The sequence below is a fragment of the Microtus ochrogaster genome, unplaced genomic scaffold (genome assembly GCF_000317375.1).
Source record: "Microtus ochrogaster isolate Prairie Vole_2 unplaced genomic scaffold, MicOch1.0 UNK186, whole genome shotgun sequence".
Taxonomy (NCBI): Eukaryota; Metazoa; Chordata; class Mammalia; order Rodentia; family Cricetidae; genus Microtus; species Microtus ochrogaster.
The window spans coordinates 111,855-124,081 of record NW_004949284.1 but is presented as its reverse complement, the minus strand read 5'-3'; the positions used below and the strand labels follow the sequence as shown (position 1 = coordinate 124,081).

General features: G+C 35.8%; 1 protein-coding gene across 4 annotated transcripts in view; it reads right to left on the bottom strand.

Moving 5' to 3' along the window:
* Nucleotides 1–6,753: 6,753 nt before the first annotated feature.
* Nucleotides 6,754–12,227, bottom strand: part of Cpsf6 (cleavage and polyadenylation specific factor 6) — a 34,481-nt gene continuing 29,007 nt past the window's right edge. For all 4 annotated transcript variants that reach the window (XM_026778486.1, XM_005372107.3, XM_005372108.3 and 1 more), the window contains one exon: nt 6,754–11,466. The gene's annotated coding sequence lies outside the window, so the exon portion shown is untranslated. The remainder of the gene's footprint in view (nt 11,467–12,227) is intronic.

Here is a 12,227-nt window from a genome sequence, read left to right as displayed (position 1 = left end):
GCTGATTTTGGTATCCTACTGATGTATGTATAGAATGAGGGAAATGTCCTGTTGTGTAGTCTGTAGAACCCCCCCCCCATTCTAGCCTACTGAAAAGTTTTACACACAAGGTTTCCATCTCTCCCTATTGTTTCATGGAATCTGCACACTGATGGACTGTCTTACTATCCCACTTATTATGAACAAATCCTACCACTTCTCTCCATTTTCAGCATTCATTTGCTGAAACTCCCATACAAAGTTTAGAACCAGACTCAGTAACAAAATCTCTTTGAGATACAAATTCAATTTGCATTGATTCTAAAAATTAATTTAGGAGAAATTACAGAATACTATTTCTTCCTAAAATAGCACATGCACTGATTTTTCATTTGTTTTCATGTATAAGGTTTAATACTTCTAGCAAAAGAATTTTGCATTTATTAAATTTAACATAAGTTAAATTGGTTTCTAAATTCTGTATTCATTGAGCATGCTCAACTTCTAGTTTATCTGAAGATTCCGTCACACTGTATATTTGTAAATAGTTCATAAAATCCATCATATTCTCCCTTGATTCCAAGATAAAGCAAATAAATTACTATATTCCTCAAACTGAGGAACCACAATGAATTTTAATGTACATATGCAATAGCACTGACACAGTGGCCAGTATGTATAACCTCTATCCTTTTTAAATTTGTGCCAGCCCAATGTTTCTTAAAAATGGCCAGTATGTGTTAGTCCTTTACCTCCTTTCTCAGACAGCCAGAAGTTCTCTTTAAACACTCAAGCATACTGCACATCATATTTGTCACTGAGAGAAGTGACACAAAAAACCTGACCAAACAACTTAAGGGTTTACTTTTGCTTTAGATTAGGGGGAATCCCAATATGGTGAGAAAACATGGAGGTAGGCATATGAAGCTGCTAGTCAAAGTGCATCCCCAGTCAGGAAGATTAGAGTGCCAGTACCAATGTTCAGTTCACTTTTTCCTTTTAGAATGCAGCTCATGATATGGTACCACCAAGTTACCCATCTAGATAACCCCTCATAGGTTTGCCCAGAGGTGTGCCTTCCAAGTGATTCTGTATTGTCAAGTTAACAATCAATATTAACAAATACTATCATAGGCTCTTCTTTGTTGTCCAGAGATAAGGTCTCACTGTGCAATCCTGGATGTCTTGAAACTCACTATATAGACCACAACGGTCTTGAACTGCTATTATCTGAGTGCTGAGATTTAAAGGTGTGCAACACCGTGCCCAGCAAAGTCTGAATCTCTTTAGTGAAATGTTTTCCCAAATTAAAGTTATTATGGACTTCCCTTTTACAAGATTTACAAAATTTATACAAAATCAGAAGATGGCAGTACACTACTGATATATATGTTATAGGTCAGTTGGTAGTGCTTGTCTGGTATGGAAAAAGCCAGATTGGATAGGTCTCTAACATTACAAGGCAAAACAGATGACTATAAAAACAAAAAGTATGTAAATAACTTTTCACCACTATAAAAACAAAAAAGTATCTCTCAAGTTGAAATTTAAAAGCACTCAAGATTCAAAGGATGGGGAATTTTACATATAATTAGGGGCAATTTACAGTGTTCAAAGCTCTCAACTGTTTATTTTCTTACTCAAATATTTGAAAAATTACTTTTTCTATACTAAGATGATTATTACAGTGATATTAACAAAAAAGGAGAAATAACCCTAAGAGCCATAGATAAGAACTAGTTGAAATTATGGCAAAATAAATTTGTTATCACATGGGCAGGGTAACTCAGGTCTATAATTGCTGCAGTTGGAAGGCAGAAACAGGATTCTGTGTTCAAAGGCAGTCTGAACGAGGCCCTATCTTAAGAACCGCAGCTTACTACAGAAATAGGTAGCCACTGCTGGATTTTGAGAATACTATCATCTGTGCTATAGAGACTGTATGCGGTAGCAAGGGCAGGAAACAGTGAGATTAAGGAATGGTGCTAGGAATTCACTGATGGTAGATGAACCCATAATGTATTGGATGTGAAATGTGATGAGTCAAGGAGGGGGCATCTCCAAGTTTTAGAATAAAGCAACTAAAATGAAGGTACTGATGTTGGCTCTAACGGGGGACTGAGTGGAATTTGTGGAAGTGAACATTTACAAATACATTCCTAACTACAGTTCAGGTATTATCATGGCTTAAAAGAACTTAAGGCCGTGGAGCTTGGCTTGATAGGGATGGACAAATAACTGAAAATTTAGAATCCCAAGAGCATTTTCTAACCTCCGATCACTTCTGCTGTCAGAATTCCTCAGAGCTTCCAGTCTGTAATGTGACTAAGATTTGAAAGGCTACAAGTCCAAAACCCACTAAGTAACACATCCTCAAATAGGGAGGGCGTGGGTAAATGGCATTTTGTGGCCAGGTTGGTAGCGACTAGAAGAGTATTCAACCATAGCTGTTTGTATCCATCTACCTTCTAGAGACCAGATGCTCGTAAATGAACTGCCACCAAATAAAATGGAGCCTAAACTTAGATACATTTAACAAGTCTTCTGTTTTGTTTCAAAGTAACTTATTTTATGTGCACTGGTGTTTTGCCTGCATGTTTGCCTGATCTTGGAGTTACAGACAGTTGTTAGCTGCCATGTGGGTGCTAGGAATTGAACCGAAGTCCTCTGGAAGAACAGTCAGTGCTCTTAAAAGCTGAGCCATCTCTCCAGACCCCACTTACCACTCAATAAAGCTAAGAATTAACCTTACTTCTCCAGAGTGTAAGCTACAACTATACAGTATTCTCAATTTCTACTCCAAAATAGGCCACTAAATATGAATATTGCAAACTTAAGCACAAACCCATGGCCTTCCAAAAAGCACTTCTTCATATTACCCTAAGCCCATATTTTTCATGGTATGACAATGAGAATCCCAGGCCACAGTTTGCACCCAACGCACAGGAGGTGGTCACCTAGCCTGTCAGGATGTTGTTCTGCTCGTCTTTGTAATTTGGAGGATGCCTGAAATAGATATGTTTATTCAGCCTACGTGACAGAGCTGGCATACAAAGCAGGAAGACGTGACAGCAGGCATAGGTAGATGTGGACATGACCACAACCATTCACTTGGTTACCTAGGAAACAGAATGCTAATGAATTTCCCCCAGTTTATGTTTTGGTAAATAAGGCTGCTAGGAAAATAAACGGAGGAATTTTCAGAATGTGAACTCAGGATTTCATGAAATTTACTGAGAATCTCACTCCTGATAAATCCACTGGAGTTGTCTCAGTAATTCCCACGCCTCCCCTCCGGTCAGGAAAAATAATTTAGGATCCGGACTGGCACCAGACCCCCGACATACTTAATGAGAATTTTTTGGTTTTGAGACAGGGTTTCTCTGTGTAACATTTCTGGCTGTCCTGGAACTTGCTTTGTAGACCAGGCTGGTCTTATTTAATTCACAAGATCTGCCTCTGCCTCCCGAGTGCTGGAATTAAAGGTGTATGCCACTACTGCCCGGTTCAATGGTACCTTCAGTTTGCTTTCATCAACCACTCTTCCCATTCCTTTTATGACAGGCCAAGTTCTTACCACATTTTTTTTCTCCTCCTTAACTGTAATTAAGTCACATAACTTAAGACTTAACTCCAGTTCTCAACTTCAAAATCATATGGCTACATGATTACCATTTCTTGGACAGCGGATACTAACTAGTCCTTGAATATCTCCTAATGCACTCCATCTTTTCACCTTGTCTCTTAGTCCACTGACCCTGTATGCTACCTACCCCTTTTACTCCTGATGAACAGTTATGAAGTTCACTGGCCTACCTACCACATCTTTTTCCCAACTTACTCTGCAACAAAGACATTTTGAAATAAATACTAACTGAATTGTGCCCTTTCTTACACACTAGTCAATCGGTGATACTTAAGACTTTTTTAACTACAAGTGTGTGGTGGGGGTTAATGTGTGCCACTGTACTTATGTACACAGTTGTCAATTCTCTCCTTAGACCATGTGGGTCCTAGAGATGGAACTCGGGTCCTCAGGACTGGCTGGCTGGCTACAAGTGCCTTTACTGGCTGAGCCATCTCACCGACTCATATGACTTACAAGCCTTAGGCTCTAGCATTATTAAATCCAGTACCTCTCGTATGTCTTACTACATGCTTCAGACAAACATTCTTTAAATTCCTACTACACTGAACATTCCTGCCAAAAAGATTTTTTTTCATAAGACCCTCGCTCTCCCAGAAAGCAGGTGTATCTCTCTACCAGGTCTTACTCATCAGGTTTCAGGATACTGTTAAGGAAATAAGCCAACGCTTTCCAATGAGCTGAGTGTGGGAAGCTTATTTCATGTAAGGTCTGATTGGATAGACATGAGGATTTAGCGGGTAAAGTGACTCACCACAAAAGCCGAATGACGAGAATCCTAAAACCCAAGTAAAAAAAAAATAAAATAAAAAGTGCTGCAAGTTTTTTATCTCAGGATTTTTTACTGTGATTCAAAGTGCTAACAGACTCACCCATCTAATCACAAGCCACAACCTTGAGTGTGCCATCAGACAGAAATGAAAGAGATGCTATCTCAAGATGCAAACCAAGAACTAACCCTCTGTTATCTTCTGGTCTGATAAGCAAGAGCCTACACAACAGAAACATAAGGATAGGGTTAATTGGTAACTTAGGCTACCTTCAGACTAGAGATTCTCCTACCTCTATTTCTAAACGGTAGTAATGTGTGTACCACACCTGGCTCACTATAGGTTTTTTAAAGTATGTATCTGTCATCCTGCATACCTGATCAGAACCAATGTCAGCACATAAATTCCTAAGAACTCTGCTAACAAAAGATAAATCAGAAAAGGCCCACAGTAATGTTAGAAAATAAACCTATTTCATGATTAGGGTTAGGAAACAAATAGAAAGAGAAGACTCTTAAGTCCTTAAATGGGGGGCAGGATGGACACTTTGCCCAGGTTGGAACTGTAAGGTAGAGTGTCTAGCTATGCAGGAAACCTTCAGTTTGGATGCAAAACACAGCAGAAACTGTTCTCAGTACTTTTCACAGCTTAAAAGCAAAACCCTCTATTGTTAGCATAGGGGTTTGGGGAAGTGTAAACAGACAGAAGTTCCTAACCAGGAGCCAACTTTTCTAAGCATCCCAAATTCAACACCATTTTCAACTACAACCTAAGTTTGAGGCAATGCAGGCTGTGATTGGTTACTATACAGTTTGTGTTCTAGAGCCTTATTCTAATAAATATTCTAATAATTATTATTTTAATAATTATTCTAATAAAAATTCTAATAAATATTCTAATAATGCCACTTGAAAAAAGCACAAGAAACCTCACAACACCACAGAAGTGCTGATGGTAACACGCTTTATCTTGCTTAGCGTTGTCACCCAACATAGTCAGAACTTTATAGCTAATAAACCTGGAATCAAATTAAACATTTGTGTACCGGTTTCTCTGCTTTTTGTTTGTTTGTTTTTGTTTTTCAAGGTAGTGTTTCTCTGTAGCTTTGGAACCTGTTCTAGAACTAGCTCTATAAACCAGACTGGCCTCAAACTCAGAGATCCACCTATCTCTGCCTCCCAAGTGTTGGGTTTAAACACATGGGCCACATATTCTCTCTCTCATATAGTCCAGGATGGCCTGAATCTCATGAGGATAAATCTGAACTTCAGATCCTGATGTGCCACCACTGTAGCTAGTTTTATGTAATGATCTTTAAATCAAACACAGGCTTCCTGCATGCTATGCAACTACTCTAGCAAATGAGTTATAGCTCCAGTGCAAATGGATCAGATATCTGAAGAACACATCTGTTACTATTTAAAAGTATGTCTTATAATGTTCCCAAGTGTAGTGGTATGTTGTGATCCAACAAATAAAGCTTGCCTGAAGATCATAGTGCAGAGCTAAGCCACTAGTTAGCCATAGAAGCCAGGCAGTGTTGGCACATAGCTTTTCCACTAGGGAGGTGGAGGTGGAGACAGGAGTCATATGGCTGGGCACAGACAATAATAGTAAGGCGGGAGGAGACAGGAAGGCGCTCAGATTCAATCTGAGGTTTCACAAAAACAGGATACCTACCCCATTCGGTCTGAGCACTAGCAGAGGTAAGAACTCTTAATGGTTGGCTGCTCTGCTTCTCTGATCTTCAGCATTAACCCCTACATCTGATTCTGGGTTTCTATTATTAAGAACAGTTAGAACATGTTACACCCAAGCCAGCTAGTAAACCACTGCTGTAATCTAAAAACAGTTTTACTTCTAAAGAATTATTATTTAATGTCCACGAGTGTTCTGCATATACAACTTTATACCAGAAGAGGGCACCAGATCTTATTACAGATGGTTGTGAGCCAACAAGTAGTTGCTGGGAATTGAACTCGGGAATTCTGAACAAGCAAACAGTGAGTGCTCTAAGGAGCTGAGCCATTCGTTACTTTAGGCCAGGTTTTCACTTCGAAAGGACTGGTGACGTTTCATAATCTCCCTAAGACGAGGCAATCATAATTGTATCCAGATGGTTCAGCAAAGATGAGCCAACCCCTGCAAATTGTCCCCCACCCTCCACACATGCACTCACAGAATATAAATGTAATTAAAATTTTAAGAATATGCCAAAAGAAAATAACCACTCAAGGAGGTTGGCTTAGACAAAATACAGGTGACATCTAATTTGTTAGTATTGCATTTTCCCCAGATATTTCTCAAAGTGAAACAAAATAAACTATAAGTAAATCAAAAAGGACAAACTGCAAAGTATTATCAAAACTTTTTATTTTCAATACAAGATAAATACCATGCTTGTTTCTAGTGCAGTTTAAGGCCAACAATGACCATATAGCAAACTGCTCAACAGTCACCTAAATGCTAAAGAAAGGAAAGACAAAGTAAACATTAAACACAAAATTGCAAGTACAAACATTTTAATAAAATGGGAATGAGCCTTTTGAAAGAAGCTAATATGGAAGTCTAGTTTTCATGGACATCAAAATGATGCCTATTTGATGGAATATTACCTTACCTTTTGCACAGAAATCTTATGAAGTCACCACACCACATTCAATAGCTAAAATTTCAAGACTTTTCTTTGGCCTTCTGATATTAGACAGCTTATTTACAAAGGATGATTATTCAATAATTCATGAGTACTGTAATATGATACAATTTTTTGTTGTTAAGGGCTTTCCATTAAAAATTGTAAAACAACTTTGTAAGGCTGTTCTGGACTGTAAACTACTTTGCTAATACACCACGGGATGCAAAAGAAAAAATACTAGACCTCTTTAAGGCTAAAGTCATAAATGTTATAGATACAGTCCTCAAAACACATTATAATTCAACCCAAAGGGTCATTTCCCATTAAATACCACCTGAGTACAATTTCCAAAAGAAAAAAAATAAACATGAATTTACCACTGTATTTTAAAATAATTTGCATACAGAAAATGATGAGAAGTGTTAAGCAGTAACAGTGTAGCAAAAAATACACCTTCAAAATGAAATATTTCTACTAAAAGAAGGGTCTCTCCAATTATGAAATGAATGTAATTTACTCCCATGGTAGAGTGTCAGGTACTCCCACATGAAAAACTGCTCGTAGTATTTACTATCCACAGATACCATTTAAGTCAAAATTTATGTGACTTCAATTAAATTTTACCTAATATTTTAAAAGCCTCCCATTACAATATAATTAATGTGATGGGACATCTTTAAAACCCCGAAATCTGGCTATACGTAACCAAGAGTTCATCCACCCCATACAAAAGCCACAGAAGCTGTATAGTCAGAGAAGGCCGACAACCTGCAGCTTAAAAAAACACTGGGTTAAGACAAACCTAAACCAATCTGAACATAACACAATAGACTGAATAGTTCAAATATCCATAAATTCATATTGCTTCTTTCTAATGCCAAGAAAGAGTATAAGAACTTCCTCCCAGAAGCCTAGACACTTAATACATTTTCTACTTTGACTTAAAACAAATTCTAAATCTTGATTTAAATAAAATCTAAATTTAAAAAAACAAATCACATTATGAACACAAGAAATACCATTTATAAGGCCACATCTCAATAAATTCATAATTTTTGGTTAAATGTTTATTTAAAAATTAGTCTAAGACTTCTAGGAGTCAAGTTGCTAAAAACTAAATACACTGGTGTTTTAATTGAAGATTAAAGTCAACACATATACTATAAGAACATAAAAATAGAATGCTTTGCTACAAAAATCCTACTTAATATATTTCGGCACAAAAATGTCTAATATGTACAGTGGAGAAGCGTGCATTTAGTAAGTACATACAACTAGGGGAAACATTTACAGAGGGCTAAGGGTGCAAATGAACTTCAATGAGTAAAATTTAAAAATCAGTTATCTGTACAATAGCAAGAATATCAATACTGTATTCTCAGTAAAGAATCAGAACATAAACTTCCTCTTAAAATAACTTAAGCTAAAACTTAAGACCCAGCTCTGGGGCTTGCAAGATACAAATACTGCCCACCTGGGTAACAGAACTGGAATGTCAAGAGCACTCAGTAGAGCCTTGCACTAGCATTTCATTGTATGAAACAGAAAAGTACTTATTGGCACATTTCAACACACAGGGAAAGAAAGTCTTGCCCTTTTCAACAATTTCCCTTCACTACAAAATGCTATTATGCTCATCAAAACCTCCATGTTTATTTTTTGAATTGACTTTAAACTAGTAAAAACGAAAGAAACATTCTCCATAGGAGAATCAAATGAAAATATCTTAAGCTACATGTTATTTGTGAATTCCAAATTGTAGTTAACTGCTTAAGAATATGCTAGGTAAAAGAGCCATTAAATGGGCTAACATATATGATCAATAGCTATGGCAAGTTACTCAAAATCTTGCTGGAAACTGACAAAACAATATAAACACTTATAAATTTACACTGAAATATTGTTTCTACAAACATATTTCCTTTACCTTACAGCAGTACAATGAACTCAGGGTGCTGCTCCAGGAGAAACACCATGTGGGTCTTCCCCACGCACCTATAACTTTACTACTAGGCTGCAGCAATAGGCAATGCCCTATAGGATTCAGAACACACTCAGGCTTGTTTTCATCACCAATATATGGACGATAATTTTAAACCCCCATCACTTTTTTTTCTAGTTCTCTCTATATATTTATTTATTTGGTGTGTTTGCAAAGATTTATCTCTTTGGATTGCTTTTACACATTAAAAACAAGTTTTCAAATAACACTGGTTCCTAAACATAAAGATTTTGACAAATAAAACAAGATTTGCAATTGTTACTTTTACTGCTATACATTCATGTGTTAACAGGTAGGAGACTTTGCAAATTTAGTCAAACCAAAGTTATTTTATTTCTTCCTGACAACTTAAAATAATTGACCACCAGCAGCGAACAATTGCCATCCACTCACACTATCTGCAACCAAAGTCACTTAAAGAAATAAGCCAAGCAAGGAGAAGGGTGACAGAAAGGCAATTAAAGGGTTCCACTGATTAAAAAAAGAGAAGGTAATGAAGGATTAAAATTAGTACAAAATCTCCAGTTTCATTTCAAGTATATGTATTTGTGATTCCATTTTAAAAGTGTTCAGAGAAAATTGATCTCATGGACATTTTACTTACCTTTTAATCTTACTATTAACTAATTTCCCTTGTAAACATATGTATGTCCAAACGTCTTCACATTAGGATATTGTAATTAAACTATTAAAAAAAAGCTAAGAAATGACAAAAACTTACAATACCTATACACAAAATAAGAAAATAGATTTTGATACAACTCTCAAATTAAAAGGCAACTTGCATTTTAACAGGATTAAACACTTAAGAAAAATCATTTCTGAGAGCTAACGGTTCTGATAAACACCAATGATCTCTTGCAAAAATACTTTGCTCACAAAATATTTTTGAATGAACTGGCAGTGGTAAGGATATTCTGAAAGTCAAGAACACCAGTGCAAACCTCTCGAGCTGCACATTATCTCTATCTACGGCACACAAATACCCAAAGCACTGCCCTTAAATTTTAGACAAACTTTAAAAGTCAATGCTTACTATCCAAAGATCTCTTAAGTAATAAGATCTTTAAAATATATTTAAAACAAATTATCTTAAGGATTTTATCTCAAATTTCTTTAGTACTTCAGATTTTTAACTTCCTATAAAAATAAGTAATCAAGCTGACAGACTGTCTCTGCTAATTTTGCAGAACACATGCTAGCCAGGTGCTTTGAATACAGCCTTTGGGCTGGGGTTAAAAGAAAAAAATTAACTGAGTCACTAACTTTAATCAAGCATAAATCAAGAGGGTTACATGAATATACACAGAATTCATTGAACCATAAAGACAGGGTGTAACTATAATCTCCCATTACTCAAACGGAAGAATAAAACCCAATGGTAATAAACATGACACCCTTCAGACTTTCTACCCAGAAGAACAGTAGGACTTTCTTTATTCACATTTATCTGCTGTATGACTGTATTTACACTGCCTATAGAACCATCAGCAAGAAACAGTAAACTACCGTATCAAATCAGAATTACCAAAACCTCTCTTAAATGCTAGCACTTCACAATTAATTATTTTAGTAATCTCGGGAGTAATTAAGCTGCACTACTGTAGCAACACATGAGTCTTTACCAAGAAAGTTACAACCTCAAATTTTTGACCCCTAACACATCGACTGAATTGCTATATCTGCCAATTTCAATTTTTACAAGTTTACATACCATTCAGCAAAATCACAAGCTAACTAGGTAAAAACAGTTTAAAAAGCAGAATATAGAAATATTAAATATCCATGTAATCACCTATTCTAATATCAAAATCAAGGGCAAGAGATACTTAATTGATTATGTTTAATTCACTGAACGCAAGATTAGATTGATGCATATCCAAACACCCTATTGCAATGCTTTTTTTAAAGGACAGTAAAAATGTTGTCATAGTAACATTATCTTTAGATATTGCTGAACACAAGACTTTCCCTGAGGTGTAAACATCAAATAACTTTACACATCAGCCCCATTAAACAGTTTATTACAACACTACATCTATTGTAATCAAAGTGGTGCTGTTTACAGACATTATCATATGAACATTTTTAACAAGAACAAACTACTATAAAAACAAGCATTTACTTGAATTTTTTCCAATGGCTTGCACATTATAATAGCCAAATATATATAACCAGTAATAAAGTTGCAAAAGCTATTAACTTTTTAATCACACAGATTTCCTTCAAATAAAACAGTTAAGCAACATAAAAAATAAAAGTAGAGCTACTGGTTACCATTTATGCAGATTTGCTTTATTCAGATCTATTCCTGTTCAGTTTATCCATGAATCCTTACAGGTTCAGTTCAATCACAAGAAGCAAACTGCTGGACAAGCGTCACTTTTCCCTCATGAAGACTGTTTTGTCTTGGAAGGTGTTCCTCTTCCTTCAGCTGTAATGTGTCAAAATTTGTGATGTAGATTTTGCTATTCCCCAGAATACACAGAAAAATGTTGGCTTAGCTATACATACACAAGTCGTGCATCTACTCACTCTTAGGAACTCTAACACAAAATAAAAAGTGCCTCAAACAGTAGCTGCTGGCATGGTGGAGAGATGTTCCACATTTACAGATACCAAATGAGAAATTCTCATTTCATTTTTATACATTTCTACCTCTGAAATTCAGTGATAGTCATTTGAAGACCAATATTTTGTACAATATATATGAATTTTTAAAAGTAAAAAATTACAAAAGCAAATACAGCAGCTACTGTTTCTGTGATGATGAGAACAGTCATACATCATTTCCTAAAATATGCATACTACAAAATAAATGGGAAAATGTTTGGATTTGAATGTAGCTACTTTTCATTCATCCACACAATTTATTAAACAAATGCTGAACTGAATATAAAATGCAATGAAATTTACAAATTAACCATAATTTGACAGCATACACGAAATTCTGTCAATCTGTTATAAACCAATGGTGTTCCATGTTACAAAATTTATAAATAAATACCTCAGCATGGACATTAAATATGACATCCACATACAAATCTTTAGACATGATACAAATTTGAGACGTTACTTTCATTCTATTTCTCCTATATCCACTGACCAAACAGAAACTAATGGGAATCTACAATGATAAACTTCATTGAAAACTTACATAAAGAGGGAAAGGGAAACTAATAGTAAAATTGAGAT